Source organism: Protopterus annectens, chromosome 11.part0, assembly GCF_019279795.1.
Source record: "Protopterus annectens isolate FY-2018-M chromosome 11.part0, PAN1.0, whole genome shotgun sequence".
Classification (NCBI taxonomy): domain Eukaryota; kingdom Metazoa; phylum Chordata; order Ceratodontiformes; family Protopteridae; genus Protopterus; species Protopterus annectens.
The window spans coordinates 656,484,963-656,504,232 of NC_056745.1; the positions used below are offsets into that span (position 1 = coordinate 656,484,963).

Here is a 19,270-nt window from a genome sequence, read left to right on the forward strand (position 1 = left end):
ATATATATATATATATATATATATATATATATATATATATATATATATATATGGATCTAGGACATATACTCAAATGTGCAAATCACTGAACGTGAAATTAACGGACATATACCACCGAAAACCAATATGCATGAAAACACAATTTCCCGAGTCACAAGTAACCGAAAACAACAGAACGGCAGATAAGTGCAGGAACACCACAGTGAACGTTGACAGTGCACTACAAACATGATATAATTTCCATTTTTCAGAAACCCATAATGAACAAACCAACTATAATTTTGAAACACACTTCCTGTATTATGTAGTATTAAGACATAAAGAACTGTCTTCAAACATAAATTAACAGTTCTGCTACGCTACTTATCTTCCTGTTTAGATTTGTAAAAGATTAGCATTTGCTTTCACAGACTGCAGTGACGTATATTCATCTTTATTCTCAAATAGCACCTGGAACTGCTCTTGTCTACAGACAATACTTATTTTCTTTGGAGTAGGCGGATAAGCAGCAGACATCCTACAGTGGATCTCATCAACCCTGTTCTGTTCTCTACACACAGCCTGCAGAATGCTGAATAAATCAGATGTTTTCCAGCTATACATCATAACCGTCTGTGCCAGCCTTCGATAGCATTCTGTGTTCTAGGCAGGTTCAATTCATTTAAAATACTGATGTTCCAGAACTTCACGGGGAACAACGGAGGAAATCTGATACTATTAGCCAACCTAGTATTAAATACCCTGGGTTTGCCTAGTAGATACTACTCCACTAAGTACTTCAAAAGTTGTTTCCCTTCTGAAGGGAAATTCTCCTTTAACACTCAAATGTTTCTATTACTTTGTCTTCAGGGAGAAAAGCTAAAGCTGCTAATTGTTTAACAGCTTGCTGAAAGTGCATATTTGAATTGTACAGGGAACTAAGACCTAACGCTTGACGTTTGCACCAAATATTTCTTCCGAAGTGGAAGAAACAGCCTTTGCATACTACGCCAGTTACATTTCGAATTATACTCTGCATAGCTGCAGGTTCAAAGTCTCATAAAATGAACGATGTATGAAAGGTTAAAGTCTGCTCAGTGAACAAATCATAAATGCATTTCCACATGAAATTGTACGCACAATATGACTTTCTACTCATCAAGCAATACATAAGCGGTACACTTTTACTGTATGCACCATACATAACTACAGAATGTATTGCATATAGTTGTCTGCATTCTGCACTTCTCTGGAAGTAAGTGCCATCTATAAGCCATATCTTAGCAACACTAAGGTCTTTTAAATTAATGGTAGTACTTAATAGTACTACTTTAGTCTGACCACTGCTATCTACCAACATTTTCTTCAGTAAAAAAAATCCTTAATTGGAAAATGTTCCACATCTACATCTTGTAAGCGCAAATTATTGGAATGACAACTTGGTCTACCTTTAGATTGGACCCGTTTTACTGACTGTAACCTAGATCTCTGATTAGGTAAATGAGCAGCACACTCTAGTGGACGCTACAGCATCGTCCGCAATAATACATGGTGAATCACGAGAATATGTTGCTCTTTCCCTCAATTCATGCCGAATACGGTACTTTTCTACTTCTGCAGGTTCACCAGAGTGGAAATGATCCACAGATTTGACTAGCTCTTCAATGGACCTAAGGTCAATTTAAAACTAGACTCAAACAACATTTGTCACTTAACTGGCTATGTCAATATATCAAGCCTGGCTAACTCTGTCTAGAATGTGTAAAAATCTGTTAACCAGTTTACTTTGTAATTTAATTTAATCCTGACTTGCGCTCAGGATTAACTGTAACCTGTGGAACTTGTTTAACTTGCTTACTTATGTAATCTCTGTAAATAGTCTGTTAGTAAAGTGTAATGTTGGTATTATGTAATGCTGTATCTGCTTACCCTTGGAGCTTTTCTCCCCGGGCCTCTGCTGAAAATGGACATGCATCCAGTCGGACAATCCCGGTCAACAAATGTAAAATAAATAAATAAATAAATTAAAATAAATAATACTGATATCTTAATAGGTCTACCCTTACATTTTTGACTCACTTTGTACTTACAATTCCAGTACTTCCTAGTTTTAGTTTTCTTTTCCAACTGATAGACATAACCATCTATAACTAGTATTTCTCCTCCACGCTGTGATTTACCTGTAGTATATACTTGCCCCAAAATACCGGGTGCTAACCTACAGATATCCGCCATTCTGTTTTAGTACATTAGTACACTTCCATTCAGACGCCAGTGCTATTTAAAGTGGAACTAACTACTGGTTTTGGTTATCTGGGTTTCTAGCAATTGTGTTTTCATGCATATTGGTTTTCGGTGGTATATGTCCGTTAATTTAACGTTCAGTGATTTGCACATTCGAGTATATGTCCTAGATCCATATATATATATATATATATATATATATATATATATATATATATGTGTGTGTGTGTGTGTGTTTATACATATATATATATATATATATATATATATATATATATATATATATATATATATATATAGGACTTGTTATGTCTTCTGCTGTATTTTGTATTTTAACATATTGTTTGAAAATTCTCTGTATACTGTATTTTAACATATTGTGTAAAATTTTACTTACTGTGGAGCTTTTCTCCCCGGGCCTCTGATGAAAATGGACCCGTGTCCAGTTGGACCATCTTAGTAACAAATGTAAAATAAAATAAATAACAGTGGGTAAATCCAGCATTACCCTTACCCAGCTGTGGGTTGTTGCTATAATCATTCAGGAAGTAGCTGGTTTTCTTGAATACTACAGTTATTAGAATGGTGTGGGTTTTAGTCTAGACACTGATATTAAAGTTTATGTCAATTCCACAAAAACATTGTGTTAAGAACTAACATCACTGACTTCCACACACAGATAGCACATTCTACTGACTTCTATTGAAAGCTGTGAAAATATGTGCCTGGAGTCCTAACACCTCTGTAATGTAATAAATACAAAGTTAAGATTACATAACACTGAGGAAAGGGAAGAACTTCCTTAAGGTCACTGTCAGATGATCTAAGACACACATACAGTACTTGCATCCATGGTTATCCTGAAGAAATACGCATAGATGGGGAGAATGTGCAAACATAACAGACATTAATTGATGATCAGAATGATAGCCTTGACTTTCATGCTGTGAGGCAGAGATCTAAGCCTAAGAACTAATCCTAAAAGCCAGTGTGTTGCTTTATTTTTCAGTGGCAGGATTCTTCACTCTTGCTTTACAGTGGAACTCATAATGCTTGTCAGATATTTGTGATTGCCTGTTGAATTTTTATTACTAAATATATTTTGATATTTTGATAATTTATGGATGTCCTTCCATGTTACTGTTGCAGTATTCTTCACTGAAGGGATCTCCTGGCAAGGATAGTCCAACATCTGACCAGTTTACCAAAGCCTTTGGAGTTTATAGGCACCGTACATCACACATATACTCCCCACGTAGGGCATAAGGCATAAAGGTGACATACAGATGCAAATACTCAGAACTTCTTTGCTGCCATCCCAAATGCCATTATCGAACATCGGTCTGAACATCTGTAGCTGTACTGATTACCAAGCTGTCTTTAGATAAGTGCCCCATTGGAGTTTCTTCTCTATTTTATCTCAGTATTGTTGTTACTTGTGTTCATGTCATCAAAAAAGGGAAAATTTCAGTGTGAGAGGCAGATTCCCCATAAAGACCATCACATCTAGTGTCTTGTTTGCCTAGGTGCTTCCCACGACCATACTCAGTGCTGTGTCTTTCAAGTGTTTGTCCCTAAGACCATCTATCATCTTTTATCCTCCTTCTCCATATACCTCGAGAACCAACATTTTAAATTGTTGGCTCAGGGTGCTATGGCAGAATCCTCCTGTCCAAGGGACAGCTGTCTTCCAAGAAGAAAGCCAGAAAGTCAAGGCCTGATCCAGTTGTTGTCCAGCCTCCACCAGCCATCTCTCTAGAAGCTAATGAAAGCTGTGGAGAACATCCGGTGCTTGCATCAGATTCCTCTACAGTGACCCCAATAGAGGCTGGCATGGATCTGAGTTCTCACACGTCCTTTAAAGCTTTTCAAACATCTGCACTGGATATTGGGGGGGGGGCATGGTTAATTATTTCCAAGGAGTCAAGGGGTATTCCTCAAAACTTAGTCCAGGAAGAGATTTCTGCTACAATCATTGAAGCCTGGTAAGGGACAGAGCTGTCAAGAATTGTCCCACTTAAAAAAGCAAAAAAACAAGCATATTACTCCAATTGCTAAAGATCTCCAATGTGAATGGCATGATTGTACTCAAGGCTTGTTTAATGCCATGATGGCCTTGATGCCTCTTCAAGGGGTGTCAGTACCTGCTCTTCCATGGTTTTCCATGCCTGTTAAGAGGACAAGGGAACAGGATTCCTCAGATGAGGGCCTAGATTTTGGGGAGGAATTCCTTGCCTATTCCTATCAGATGCCTTCTCCTCTGGACTGTGGTTCAGAAGAAGAGGATTCTTTGAGCAAAGATTTCCCCCTGGAAGAATTATCCTTTGGGGATACTATTGCTTGTATGATGTATTTTAAGTGGGACTGCTCCCAGGTTTCTGACATCCAAAAGTGTCATCCCAGGGGTTGGGAGGGTGGTCTAATGGTTAAGGTGTTTGCCTTACAAAACACAACGTGTGGGGTTTGAGTCTCACAAGGGATAATTGGCTAGGCTTAAAATTGCTTGCAAGGGCAGTTAGCTTAGTACTAATCTATGAACCTATGAGCTTCTACAAATGGAGTCTTCTAAGCCATTTTCAGTTCTTCCTGTGTTGTCAGCATTTTAGACACCTTCTCTGTTGCCTCTGTAGCTCCTGACCCTCAGCCCTCAGCCACTAAGAAACCTGACAGGCTCTACAAGTTGCCGGAGGACTGCAAGTTCTTGTTTAAATGTCTTTCTGCTGACCCTTTTGTGGTTTCAGTCTCTACTGATAAGCCTTCTAAACATGTGCCTTCTTTTAAGCTCCTTCCTTCTGATAAGGATAGTAGAGCTATGGAAAGATTGGGCAAAAAAGTATATACTGCTGCCACCTTGTCATTTCGGACTATTAATTACGAAACCCACATGACCAGGTGTGTCTTGGCTTTCCTTTCTCAGGTAGCTAAGGTTGTATCTGATCTGCCTGATTCAGAAGTGAAAGCTTCAGCTCTTTCCCTGTTTAGGTCCACATCTCAGGTCACTTGCCACTCCATGAAATGCAGTTACAGTGTTGCTGATGTCCCTTTCAAAGCTGCTGCTTTTTGTTCTGTGGTGAGGAGTTATTCTTGGCTTTGTCTTCAGGCCTTGCCTGATGATATGAAAGCTCTGGATAATACAAATCTTTTTGGGACAACTGCTGCTGCTGACCTTTTTAAGTCCCTCCAGGATATGGGTAAGGCCATGCAGAAACTCAAGCATATTCTTGTCTTCACCTTACACAAATTTCAGAGGAATTACCCTTCTAAATCTGTCTTTGTCAGCAGACTTGTCAACCTCCCAAAGGTAAGAAGGGGGTCAGACATATTCCTCCTGCCTTCCTTTCAGGCCAATCCTGTTTGTATTTGAGATTTTGCCTCCTCTTCCCCTCAGCCAGATCCCCTTGTTTGTTTGCCTTCATGTGTCTCTCCCAAATTGGCAAAAGATCACCTCAGATTCTTGGGTACTGTCTGTCATTCATCAGGGGTATTTCATGATATGGAAATCTCTTCCCTTTTAGGGATTCCTCAGCCTCCTCCAGACCAACCTCACTTTTCCCAGAGGTTTTGCAGTCCTTTTTGGATCAGGGCACCATTCATTTTGTTTCATCTGCCCAAGTGGGAAGAAGTTTTTACTCTAGGATGTTCTTAGTTCCTCAGAGGGAGGGGGCTTGGAGACCAATTCTGGACCGCTCTCGCCTCATCACTTTTCTCAAGGTCCCTTCTTCCAGGATGATGTCTCTTCAAACTTTGTTTCCTCCTCCTCTCCCCCCACCCAGGCCTTCTAGAGCTCTCTTGACCTCAAGGATGCATATCTTCACATCCCTATTCACACTCTGTTCAGTAAATATTTACGTTTCTCTGTTTCTTCCTCTCATTTTCAGTTCTCTGTTTTGCTCTTTGGCCTTTCTACTGCCCCCAGAGTATTCACCAAATGCCTTGCTCCTGTCATTGCCTTTTGCAGGCTTTGAGGGATACATGTATTCTGTTATCTAGACTTCCTGCTTATTCAGACTCCTCCCAACATTCTTCTACAAGAACTTCATTTTACCACTTGTCTTTTACAAAATCTGGTGTTCACCATCAGTCTCAAGAAGTTAGTGCTTACGCCCTCCCAATATCATATTTTTTCTTGGTTGCAGGATTCAGACCTTTCTCATGTTGGTTTCTCATGTTGGTCTCTCTTCCTGCTCCCAAGGTTCTCTCTCTGACAACCTTCTTCCAGTCTCTTCTTCCTGTGCCCTCTCTCATACCCAAGGAATTTCTTAGGATTCTGGGGTTTATGGCCTCTACCATTCCCATACTTCCTCTTGCCAGGCTTTGTATGAGTAAGCTTCAGTGATACCCCACATTTGGTATGGCTTCAACATTGCCACCTTCTGGAGTTCCCTGTTCCTTTGCTTCCTTTGGATTCAGCAAATTTATCTCAATCCGGGTCTGCCCTTTCATGCTTCACTTCCTTCCCAAGAACTGTTGGCTGACTCCTCAGACCTGGGGTGGGTGCCTCTTGTGACACTCTGAAAATTCAGGGTCTGTAGCCTCTTCATCAGAGGTCAGACCATATCAGTGAAAAAAGATGTGGGCTCTGCTTCTTGCTCTACAGGCTTTTCATTTCCTTTTTCTCCCAGTCCCTTGAAAATCTTAAAGGACAATACCACTGTGATGTGGTATGTCAGCAAGCAGGGGGTACATCATCTTATCTCCTTTTCCAGGCTAGCTCTTCTGGCCTGGGATCTGGTTATCAGGTGATTCTACAGGCAGTTTACAGATGTTCTTCGTCTCACATTGCTGCAGTCATAACCTGTGGGTAGTCCGCTGTCCTCTGTCGGCCCGAATACCAAAGAGCTAGGCTGGCGTCAGTCATTAAGCCTAGTGCCTAGAGCTGGCGTCACGTAGTAGTACTTGGCGCATGACCGGCGCCATATCCTCAGTCTTTCTTGCCGCGTGGTCCGAAGCAGAAGCAGCGTTTGCAAGTGCCGTTCGGCGTTCTGAAATTTTCATTTATCGAGTTTCAGACCGAAGACCAAGTTGAGCTAAGTACCCCGTTGGGGAAATTTTTGTCTTTTCTTGCCTCAGTTATCCGGATGTCAGAAAAAGTTAATAATTGTATTTCTTGTGGGAAACAGATACCTCATAGGGATTATCATTCTTTCTGTATTCCTTGCTTGGGGCCTGCGTGGTGGTGTCGCTTTTGTGCTAGATTTAATAAGCGCACCATTAAGCGTAGATTAGACTGTGCCAGGCTTGTTTTTGTAACTATAACATGCCGTCGGATCCTCCAACACCCGCTACCGCTAAAAAGCGCAAGGATAAATCTTTGAGGTCTAAACCGGATGAGTCGTCCGTTGCAGCGCCGGTTCTCTGAGCCTCGGTTGAATCTGTGGATCCTGCCGAGGTTTCTGAATCCCAGGGGGAACCTTTACTTTTGCAGGAGTTGGCCTCTCAGGAGTTAGGCCAGGCTGAGGGTGCTTCTCAGGTATCTGTAGATGTTCTTCATCTCACATTGCTGCAGTCCTTACACTTGGGGTAGTCCGCTGTCCTCAGTCGGCCCGAATATCAAAGTATTAGGCTGACGTCGGTCAAGGCGCATTAGATTGACATCAGGACGTCAGGGTACAAATGCGCATGACCGACGTCATATCCTCAGTCTTTTTTGCCGCATGGTCCGATGCAGAAGCAGCGTTGCAAGTGCCGTTCGGCGTTCTGAAATATTTCGATTCCGGAGTTTCAGACCGAGTCAAAGTTGGCTAAGTACCCCGTTGGGGAATATTTTGGTTTTTTCTTGCCTCAGTGGTTTACCGGATGTCAGAAAAAGTGAATAACTGTATTTCTTGTGGGAAACAGATACCGCATAGGGATTATCATAATTTGTGTATTCCTTGTTTGGGACCTGAGCACGACGTTGTTGGGTGTCGCTTTCGTGCTAGGTTCAATAAATGCACTATGCTTAAGGTTAGATTGTGCCAGGTTGGTCTTTGGGAAGCGTTGCAATTACAATATGCCGTTGGATGCTCCGACGCCTGCTTCTTCTAAGAAGCGCAAAGATAAAGCAGCTAAATCTAGGCTAGAAGAGTCATCGAACCGGTTCTTTAGAGGCGTCAGTGGAACCGGTGGTTCCACGGGCTTCTCAGGAATCTGGAAACCTTGATTTTGCAGGATGTGGCCTCTCAGGAGGCAGGTCAAGCTGAAGGGGCTTCTCAGGTTACTGTACTCCCATCACTTCCTAGGGTGGTTAGGCCCTCTCCTTCTGTTTCTAAGGCTTCTCCCAGAGGCAGGCCAGGTTTAGCTTCAGTTGGGGTCACTCCTAGCTCTTCAGGATCTGTGCCCAAGAAACAAATGCTTAAAATGGCAGAAGACTTAATTACATTGATTAGAGGTTCTTTGCCCCCTCCTGATAAGAGGCCTAGGGTTGATCCAGAGTTGGAGAGTTTTGATCAAGCTCGGATGTGTCAGAGTCTTGACTGAAGACTTGCAGGAGTATTCTCCTTATTCTGATTCTGATGTGGATGATTCTACCTTCTGCTTCTCCTCCAGAGGATTTTTCTTTTTCAGAGACCCTTCATTCCATGAGGGAGCATTTTAAGTGGGAAGGTCAGGACTTCTCTGATTCCAGGAAAAGGCTTAGGGAATTTTTGCTTTTGCCCCAGCATAGGCCTTTAGCTATACCACCTGTTCTGGATGTTGTGGAAGATGTGTTTGCAGAGGCTTCACTTAATCCTGATTCTTTGCCTCCTGCTCCTGTTAAACCGGACAGGTATTACAGGGTCCCTGAGGCTCATAAATTTCTTTATAAGAGCCCTAGGGTGGACCCAGAAACAGTTAGTCAGGGACCTAAGGGGGTTAAGGCCTCTGTGGTTAAAAATCCGGTCCCTCCAGATAAAGAGGCCAGAGCTTTGGATAGATGGGGAAAGAAAATTTATACTTCTTCCACCTTAGCTATGAGGGCTTTGAATTGCCAGTTTCACATGTTAAAATATCAAAATTATCTTCTTGCTCAATTGAAGTCTAAGGTAGATGCTCTGGCGGAAGGCATTGAGTGTAAAGAATTACAAGATTTGGTGCATGTCTCTGAACAGGTGGGCAAGCATTCTTTACAATGTGGTTTTGATGCTGTACAGGCCTCGTCCAGGGTGGCTGCCACTGGGTCAGTTCTTCGCAGGCATGCCTGGCTGAGGGATCAGAATTTATCTGAACATGTTAAAGCAAGGATTTTGGATGCTCCTTTACAGTCTGATGTGTTGTTTGGTGCACCTGTGGAGTCAGTCTTGAAGAAAATGGAAGATAAGGCTAAGTCTATGCAGACTGTTAAAAGATTTTTTGCAAGTTCAGCCTCCGAAATTTAGTAGGAATTGGCCTGCTAAGGGGTGGGCGTACCTTCTTATGATCAGTCTAGGGGTAGATCTAGGCGTGGTAGAGGCAGAGCTCAGAGCTCCTTCAGGCCTAGAACAGGAGTTCACCTGCACAATCTTCTGGGGAGGGCAGGGGCCAGTCCTTTCGTAAACAGGCCCAATGACCTACCTTTTCAGCTGCCAGATCCTTCTTGTCTGGCAGCACCTTTGGGAGGAAGGTTGGCACTCTTCAAGGAAAATTGGAGTCTGGTTACCCAAGACAGATGGGTATTGGATATCATACACCAAGGTTACAGGTTTTATTTCCATACCTTGCCTCCTTTCAAAGGCATGCCGGACGTTCCTCCTCAGCAAAGACTAGAGGCTCACAAACAAATTTCTCTGTTGCTTCAAATAGGAGCCATACAACCGGTCCCTCTGCCAGAAGTGGGCCTAGGATTTTATTCTCGCCTGTTCCTAGTACCAAAGAAGGGAACACGTGGAGACCAATTTTGGATTTATCTATCCTCAACACTTATCTGGACATTCCCAAGTTCAAAATGTTGACACTACAACAGCTTTTGCCTCTGCTGGGCAAAGATCACTGGATGGTGACTTTGGATCTCAAGGAAGCTTACCTTCATGTTCCTATCAGGCAATGTTGCAGGAAGTATCTGCGTTTCCGAGCTGGGACTTCTCATTATCAATTCTCTGCATTGCCCTTTGGCTTATCTACTGCCCAGAGTGTTCACGAAAGTTCTGGCTCCAGTGATAGCTTTCCTCAGGCTAAGAGGTATACAGATCTATCCTTATTTGGACGATTGCCTGATTCTGGCACAAGAAAGGGACGAACTTCTTCATCATTTACAGTTTGTGATAGCAGTGCTAAGATGCCTGGGGTATTCTGTGAGCGAAATAAAGTCCAGTCTAGTACCCTCTCAGGACATGTGCTTTCTGGGTGTGAGACTGAATACAGCATCCCAGATGGCCTTTTGACCCCGGACAAACAAAAGAATCTTTCTCTGTACTTCCGTCACTTGTCTCATCAGTCCAGGCTGACTGCAAGGACAGTCCTTCAAGCCTTGGGGTTCATGGCATCTTGTATTCTGGTGCTTCCCAATGCCAAACTGCATATGAGGAAGCTACAATGGTATCTCAAAAATGTATGGACACAGCACTGCCAAGATATGGACACTGTCATTCAGATAATACCTTGCATTCAAAAGGAATTTTTGTGGTGGGCTCAGGAATGTCACCTAAACAAGGGACTCTCTGTGACCCGGCCAGAGTCAGATTCTAACGACAGATGCCTCGGACATAGCTTGGGGAGCTCATCTAAATGGAAAATGGGTACAAGACACGTGGCCTGTCAGACGTCAACATTTACATATCAACTTGAAGGAGATGTTAGCAGTCCAATTTGCATTAATAGCTTTCAAGGATTTACTTCTTCCGGGGCAGGTTTTGATTCTAACAGACAACACAACTGTCATGTGGTACATCAACAAGCAAGGGGGGACACATTCTTACCCTCTATGCAGACAAGCAATGATTTTGTGGGAGACTGCTCTCAGTTTACAGCTGAATCTTCAGGCAAGGTTTCTGCAGCACAGAACTCCTTAGCAGATGTGTTAAGCAGGCAATTATGGATCCCCACAGTGGAAATTGGATCCTCATGTATTTCAGCAATTGACAGTGTTATGGGGAACTCCAGACATAGATCTGTTCACTTCTCCACTGAACCACCAGCTGCCAAAGTTTTGCACAAAAGGTATCATCCCACAGCTTGGAAAGTGGATGCTCTTTCATTCAATTGGAGCAAGCTTCATGTGTATGCCTTTCCACCTCTGCCTCTCCTCCCAAAGGTACTCCTAAAGGTCAGACAGGACAAGCCAAAGATGATTCTAATAGCTCCAGATTGGCCTCGACAGCACTGGTACCCATTACTGAGAAGTCTGGTACAGGAACCTCCATGGCCTTTGCCTTCGATTCCACATCTACTGTCTCAGGAGGACAGTCATTTATTCAATGTCAAACTCCACTCTCTTCACCTAACGGCCTGGCATATTCAGTTTTAAACCCTGGAGGGTTTCAGCTTCCACAGCAAGTTTTGAATGTTATTTTGGAGGCCAGAAGGCCTAGTACAAGGAAAGTGTATGCAGATACATGGAAGAGATTTTTATTTTGGAGTACAGCAAAGGGATTTGATGTTTCTAAACCTAATGTAAGTGTGGCCCTTCAATATCTTGCTGAGTTACTGGACAAAGGTTTGTCCTTCTCTTCTATTAAGGTTCATGCTGCAGCGATCTCTGCACATTATGACTGTGACCCTCCTTTGTTTTCTCATCCTTTGTTTAAGCAGTTCCTTAGAGGGGCGAAGAATTTAAGACCCCCACATAGAGCTCCTGCTTGGGATCTCAATTTTGTGTTGGAGAAACTTACTCTACAACCTTTTGAGCCTGCAGCTACTGCTGAGTTGAAATATTTATCTTGGAAGACTGCTTTTTTGTTGGCCATTACCTCTGCGAGAAGAGTTTCTGAATTACAGGCCCTTATGGCAGTTGAGCCTTTCTTAATTTTCCATAAGGATAGGGTATCTTTGCGTACTAATCCTTCCTTTATGCCTAAGGTGGTTTCTAGTGTGGCTTTAAACCAAACTATTCATTTACCTACTTTTTATGCAAACCCTCAAAACAAAGGGGAAAAGATTTTGCACACTTTGGATATACACAGGCAGTTGCGTTATTATTTGAGCAGAACTAAAGGGTTCAGGCAGTCTCAGCAGTTATTTGTTTCATTTGCTTTGGGTTCTCAGGGCAAGCCTGTGTCAAAACAAACTATTTCTAAGTGGATTGGGTTTTGTATTGCTTTCTGTTATTCCCATCATGGTAAGGAGATTCCAGCTGGGATTAGGCCTCATTCCACTAGGGCTACTGCCACTTCTACAGCTTTTTTAAGGGGGGTGGCAACTAAAGATATTTTGGAGGCAGCTACTTGGAGTTCAGTGCATACCTTCTCTAAGCATTACCATCTTCCACTTTACTCTAAATCTAGGGCTGGTTTTGCCACTGCAATTCTACAGGGCATTTTGACAGCTCCTCCTGCTTTATAGCTTTGCCATCCTCCCTTCTCTCTGCTTTGGGATTCTACCCAAGTGTAAGGACTGCAGCAATGTGAGATGAAGAACATAGTACAGTTTTGTACCTACCATAAATGTAGATGTTCGAAGATCTACATTGCTTCCTTCCCCTCTATAGTTAGAGGCAGTGGTGTGGTTTGGGGTTTGTGACTACTGTACATATTGTATATAGTGTACATATGCTTAGTGCAAGGGTGGTTGGTTGTTTGTTGTTGTTGTTGTTTTTTGGTTTTGACCTTTCCTTTTAGGGTCTTCTGACATCTGGGGCAAGAAAAGACTGAGGATATGACGTCGGTCATGCGCATTTGTACCCTGACGTCCTGATGTCAGTCTAATGCGCCTTGACCGACGTCAGCCTAATACTTTGATATTCGGGCCGACCGAGGACAGCGGACTACCCCAAGTGTAAGGACTGCAGCAATGTAGATCTTCGAACATCTACATTTATGGTAGGTACAAAACTGTACTTTCCATCTTTACAAAAGGTTGTTAGGCCTTCTTCTTCAGTGGCTAAAGGCCATGCTAAGGCCAAACCTTGTCTTGTTGGCCCTGGTCATAGTTCTAGCTCTCCAGCCCCTGTTCCTAAAAAGCATATGTTGAAAATGGCAGAGGACTTGATTACTTTGATCAGGGGTTCTATGCCCCCCCCAGAGAAGAGGCCTAGGGTGGAGGCAGATTTAATGGGAATGGATCATTCCTCAGACTACTCTGATTCCTCAGCTGAAGAAATTCAGGATTTCCCTTCCTATTCAGATTCGGATGCAGAGGACTCCTGTCCTTCTGCTTCTCCTCCAGAGGATTTTTCTTTTTCTGAGACTTTACATTCCATGAGGGAACATTTCAAGTGGGAAGGTCAAGATTTTTCAGATTCTCGGAAAAGGCTTAGGGAATTTTTGTTTCTGCCACAACATAGGCCCTTGGCTATTCCTCTTGTCTTAGATGTTGTTCAGGATGTTTTTCTGAATCTTCCCTTAACCTGATTCTTTGCCTCCGCCCTGTTAAGCCAGACAGATATTACAGAGTTCCAGAAGCACATAAGTATTTGTACAAGAGTCCTAGAGCTGATCCGGAAACTATTATTCAAGGTCTGAAGGGTGTTAGGGCTTCTGTGGCTAAGAATCCAGTTCCTTTGGATAAAGATTCTAGAGCGTTAGATAGGTGGGGGGAAAAGGTGTACACCTCCTCTACGTTAGCTATGAGGGCTTTGAATTGCCAATTTCATATGCTGAAGTATCAGAACTTTTTGTTAGGCCAATTGAAGTCTAAGGTGGATGCTTTATCTGAGGGTATAGAGTGTAAGGAGCTCCAGGAGTTGGTTCATGCATCAGATCAAGTTGACAAACCTTCTTGGCAGTGTGGTTTCGATGCTCTTCAGGCTTCATCCAGGGTGGCTGCTACAGGTTCAGCTATTCGTAGACATGCCTGGCTTAAGGATCAAAATTTGTCAGAGCATGTTAAGGCTCGAATTTTGGATGCTCAAAATTTGTCAGAGCATGTTAAGGCTCGAATTTTGGATGCTCCTCTTCAATCTGAAGTACTTTTTGGTCCTCCTGTGGAATCAGTTTTGAAAAAGATGGAAGATAAGGCTAAGTCTATGCAGACGGTCAAGGATTTTTTGCAGGTGCAGCCCCCTACGTTTAGTAGGAATTGGCCTGCTAGAGGATGGTCTTATCCTTCTTCGGATTATCAGTCTAAGGGCAGGTCTAGACGTGGTAGAGGCAGGGCTCACGCTCTGGGTTCTTTCAGACCTAGGACTTGGAGTTCTCCTGCACAGTCTTCTGGTGAGGGCAGGGGTCAGCCGCAGACCCAATGACCTGTATCTTCCGCTGCCAGACCCTTCTTTACTGGCAGCTCCTCTAGGAGGAAAGTTGGTTGGATATAATAAATCAAGGTTACAAGTTTTATTTTCACAATTTTCCTCCTTTCAAAGGCATGCCGGATGTGCCTCCTCAGCAAAGGCTGGAGGCTCAGGAGCAAATTTCTTTGCTTTTGCAGATGGAGGCAATTCAGGTGGTCCCTCCGTCAGAAGTAGGCCTAGGATTTTATTCCCGTCTATTCCTAGTGCCAAAGAAAGGAAACACTTGGAGGCCAATTCTGGATTTGTCCATTCTCAATACCTACCTAGACATTCCAAAGTTCAAGATGTTAACATTACAACAACTTCTGCCTATGCTAGGCAAAGATCACTGGATGGTAACCCTGGATCTCAAAGAGGCCTATCTTCACATCCCTATCAGGCCCAGCTGCAGGAGATTCCTGAGATTTCGGGCTGGTACTTCTCATTATCAGTTCTCTGCATTGCCCTTTGGTTTATCTACTGTGCCCAGGGTATTCACAAAAGTTCTGGCTCCTGTGATTGCTTTCTTCAGACAGAGGAATACAAATTTATCCTTATCTGGACGATTGCCTGATTCTTGCTCAAAACAAAGACAAATTACTACAACATCTCCAGTATGTAATGGCAGTTTTAAGGTGCCTAGGGTATTCTGTGAACGAAATAAAGTCCAGTCTAGTGCCCTCTCAGGACATGTGCTTTCTGGGTGTGAGACTGAATACAGCTTCTCAGATGGCATTTCTGACCCCGGACAAACAAAGAACTCTTCATCTATACTTCCAGCAGTTATCAGTAATGTCCAGGCTGACTGCAAGGACAGTCCTTCAAGCCTTGGGGTTCATGGCATCTTGCATTCTAGTACTTCCCAATGCCAAACTGCATATGAGGAAGCTACAATGGTATCTCAAAAGTGTGTGAACTCAACACTGCCACGGTTTGGACACTGTCATTCGGATTATACCTTGCATCCAGAAGGAATTCTTGTGGTGGGCTCAGGAATGTCACCTAAACAAGGGACTCTCTGTGACCCGACCAGAGGCGAGTCAGATCCTAACGACGGATGCCTCGGACTTGGCTTGGGGAGCACACTTCAATGGGAAATGGATACAAGACATGTGGCCTCCCAAACTACTACATTTGCATATCAACATGAAGGAGATGTTAGCAGTCCAATTTGCTTTGATGGCCTTCAAGGATCTACTTCAGCCGGAACAGGTGTTGATTCAAACAGACAACACAACAGTCATGTGGTACATCAACAAGCAGGGGGGAACCCATTCCTACCCTCTTTGCAGGCAAACAATGATTTTGTGGGAGACTGCTCTGAGTTTGTGAATCAATCTTCAAGCACGGTTTCTGCCAAGAGCACAGAACTCCCTAGCAGATATATTGAGCAGGCAAATTGTGGATCCCCACGAGTGGAAACTGGATCCTCAGGTTTTCAAACAATTGACTTTGGCTTGGGGAACTCCAGACATAGATCTGTTCGCTTCTCCACTGAATTTTCAACTACCAAAATTTTGCACAAAGATGTTCCACCGAGATGCTTGGAAAGTGGATGCTCTATCTTTCAGTTGGAACAACCTTCACGTTTATGCTTTTCCTCCTCTGCCTCTTCTTCCCAAGGTACTCTTGAAAGTCAGGCGGGACAAGCCTTGTATGATTCTAATAGCACCAGATTGGCCACGTCAGCATTGGTATCCTCTGCTGAGGAGTTTAATCCAGGAGCCTCCTTGGCTTCTGCCACAGGTTCCTCATTTGTTGTCCCAGTCAAACAATCATTTTCTCAATGTTCAGGTGCAGTCCCTCCATCTGACGGCCTGGCGTATTCTGTAATGGAGCCGGTGGGGTCTCAGCTTCCTCAACAGGTTTTAGATGTCATTTTGGAAGCCAGGCGGCCTAGCACTAGAAAAGTTTATGCTGATAAATGGAAGAGATTTTTTCTTTGGAGCACTGCAAAGGGTTTTGATGTTTCAGTGCCTAATTTGAGTTTTGCACTACAGTATCTTACTGAATTACTGGACAAGGGCTTGTCATTCTCTTCTGTGAAAGTTCATGCTGCAGCCATTTCTGCTCACTATGATTGTGACCCTCCTTTATTTTCACATCCTTTGTTCAAACAATTTCTTAGAGGGCAAAGAATATAAGACCCAGAGCTCCTACTCCTTCCTGGGATCTCAATTTTGTTTTGGAGAAACTTACTTTACCTCCTTTTGAACCTGCAGCTACGTCTGAACTGAAGTTTTTGTCTTGGAAGACTGCTTTTTTGTTGGCCATTACTTCTGCTAGGAGGGTATCTGAATTGCAGGCACTCATGGCAGTTGAACCCTTTCTGATATTTCATAAGGATAGAGTTTCTTAACCCTACTTTTATGCCTAAAGTGATTTCTAGTGTGGCCTTGAATCAGTCTATTCATTTGCCTACTTTTTATGCTGATCCCCAAAATAAAGGGGAAAAAGTCTTGCATTCTTTGGATAGCCACAGGCAGTTACGTTACTATTTGAGCAGAACTAAGGAGTTCAGACAGACTCAACAGTTATTTGTTTCTTTTGCTTTGAGTTCACAAGGGAAAGCTGTTTCAAAGCAGACTATTTCAAAGTGGATTGGTCATTGTATTGCTTTTTGTTATTCTCATCATGGGAAGGATGTTCCTGCTGGGATCAGACCTCATTCTACTAGGGCTACTGCCACTTCTACTGCTTTTGAGGTGTAGCTACTAAGGATATTTTGGAGGCAGCTACTTGGAGTTCAGTACACACTTTTACTAAGCATTACCATCTCCCTCTTTATTCCAAGTCCAGGGCTGGGTTTGCCACTGCAGTTTTACAGGGCATGTTAGCAGCTCCTAATGCTTTAGTTTGCCAGCCTCCATTTTCCTTTGCTTTGGGATTCTACCCACAGGTTATGACTGCAGCAATGTGAGACGAAGAACATAGTACAGTTTTGTACCTACCATAAATGTAGATGTTAGGATCTACTTGCTGCAGTCAGTTTTTCCTCCCTCCTTCCCTCTATAGTTTGTGGTTGCTGGGTTTCTTTTGGGATACTCTTTATTTCTACACTGGTGGTTGTTGTTTACTATTTTGGCTCTGGCCTTTCATTTTTAGGCCTTCTGACATCTGGGGCAAGAAAGACTGAGGATATGGCGTCGGTCATGCGCTTAAGTACTACCAGCTCTCTAGGTGACAATGACCGACGCCAGCCTAGCTCTTTGGTATTCGGGCCGACCGAGGACAGCGGACTACCCACAGGTTATGACTGCAGCAATGTAGATAGTCGAACATCTACATTTATGGTAGGTACAAAACTGTACTTTTACATTCCTTCAGAGCACAATCTAGTGGAGACTGATCAGGCCCAGAACACAGGCTTACAAATGGATACTTCACAGAGATGTGTTTCTGGATATAGTCCATTAGTGGGATACTCCTTAAGGTAGATTTTTTTGCCTCTCCTCTGAACAGCCAACATCCTCTATTCTGTTCGAGAGTACTAAGTCCTCTGGCTTAGCTTGGAAAGTGGATGCCCAGGATCAAGCAGGATGCTCCCAAAATCTTGTTGGTGACTCCCTTTTGGCCCAGACAGCACTGGTTCCCCCTTCTTTTTCATCTGGCCAAGGGTTATCACCACAAGTTACCTCACTGGATGGATCATCTCACACAAGACAAGGGATCTTCTCTTATCCATCCTCAGCTGTCTGCTCTTCAAATGACATTGTGGGTGATAGGGTTTTGATCCCTTTTAGGCACCTCATTTGTGAGACATGCTTCACATTCTGCAGGACACGAGGAAACCTACTATCAGAAAATCATACATGTCTAAATGGAAGAGATTTTCTGTTTGGTGCCTCTCTCAGCATCAGGATCTCTTCTCAGTAGGAATTTATCTGTTTCTGTTATTTGTGTGATCTGCCTCATGCTACCTTGGCATATTTGTCACTTAAAGTTCATTTGTTTGCTGTCTTTTCTTGCGTGCCCCTGAATCCTCCTTTGGCCTCTCCGTTTGAGGTCAATCGATTTCTGAAGGACATCTTTCATATCAGGCCCCCAATAAACCCTATTCCTCCTCCTAGGGACCTCAGTTTTGTTCTTGAAAAATGAACTCAGGCTCCTTTTGAACCTGCTACTTCAGCTTCCTTGCACCTTTGTACTTGGAAGAACGTTCTGAGAGTATCTGAGCTTCAGGCTTTTATGGCCATTCCTCTTAACAAAAAAAAAAAAAAATTTCAGAGACAGGGTGTCTCTTTGAATTAATCCTTTTTTTCATACCCAATGTAGTTAATGAGTTGTTCCTTAATCAGTCTATTCAACTTCCTTCCTTTTTTCTCTCTCCACAGTCTGCCATTAAGAAAGTTCTGTAGACCTTGGTCCTACATAGACAGCTCAGATATTATTTGGATAAAACAAAGGTTATTCACAAATCTGAGCAACCTTTGTTTCTTTTCATCACAGGACTTTGGGTTTAGCTGTTTCCAAGTAAGCCATCTCCTCCTGGATCTCTAAGACCATTTTCTTTTATTATTCCTTTCATGAAAAAAGCCTTTCTTTATCTGTAAAGGCACATTCTACTAGGGAGGTTGCCTCTTCTGGTTCCTTTTTCTATGGTTTGGACACCAGTTCCATCGCTGAAGCTGCTACCTGGTCATACTTAAGCTATGCATTACAAACTGGATGTTGTTTCCAGGGCCAGGGCAGGTTTTGCCTGGGTATTTTTCATGGGTTTGTAGTGGGCTTTTCTGTGACTTCCTCCTC

The 19,270-nt window shown here is 43.1% G+C and overlaps 1 protein-coding gene across 3 annotated transcripts in view; it reads left to right on the forward strand.

Annotated features, from left to right (window-relative positions):
- TTC38 (tetratricopeptide repeat domain 38) overlaps positions 1 to 19,270 on the forward strand; it is a 1,219,387-nt gene that overhangs the window by 459,564 nt on the left and 740,553 nt on the right. The gene's annotated exons all lie outside the window — the stretch shown is intronic.